Source organism: Callorhinus ursinus, unplaced genomic scaffold, assembly GCF_003265705.2.
Source record: "Callorhinus ursinus isolate GAN/ISIS: 27379988/994484 unplaced genomic scaffold, GSC_fseal_2.0 scaffold9, whole genome shotgun sequence".
In the NCBI taxonomy this organism is placed as follows: Eukaryota; Metazoa; Chordata; class Mammalia; order Carnivora; family Otariidae; genus Callorhinus; species Callorhinus ursinus.
Window position 1 is genome coordinate 1,943,109 of NW_027397071.1, and position 820 is coordinate 1,943,928.

The window sequence follows — 820 nt, forward strand, 5'->3', positions numbered from 1 at the left end:
TTGAATTTAACTTACAAGACTTAAATATTTACTAATTGTAATGATATATGAAAATGCCAAGAAATTTTCTTTTCAGCAAGCAGCAAACAAAAGCACTAAAATTGGAGACCATAGAGTAGAGATTATTCCCTATATGCATGGGAGAATGACTCATGGCCTTCAATTCCTGATAGCAGGAGTCAGGTGAATGAATAGACCAGGTGGGACCTCCTCTATGATGCATCCCATACAAATTCATACATGTGTGTAGCAGTCATAAGATGCCACTAAGGACAAACACCTTAGTAATAACCCGATCATTCTTTTTTTAAATAGTAAAATGGGTTTTTATTTTTTATTTATTTATATTTAAATTTTTTATTTAAATACAACTTAGTTAACATATAGTGTATTACTAGTTTCAGGGCTAGAATTAAGTGATTCATCAGTTGCATATAACACCCAGTGCTCATTCCATCAAGTGCCCTCCTTAATGCCCATCACCCAGTTACACCATCCCCCCACCCACCTCCCCTGCAGCAACCCTCAGTTTGTTTCCTATAGTTAAGAGTCTCTTATGGTTTGTCTCCCTCTCAGTCTTCCTCTTATTTTATTTTTCCTTCCCTTCCCCTATGTTCATTTGTTTTGTTTCTTAAATTCCACATAGGAGTGAAATCATATGGTATTTGTCTTTCTCTGACTGACTTATTTCACTTATCATAATACCTTCTAGTCCTATCCACGTCATTGTAAATGGCAAGATTTCATTCTTTTTATGGCTGAGTAATATTCCAGTGTGTGTGTGTGTGTGTGTGTGTGTGTGTGTGTGTGTGTGTGTGTG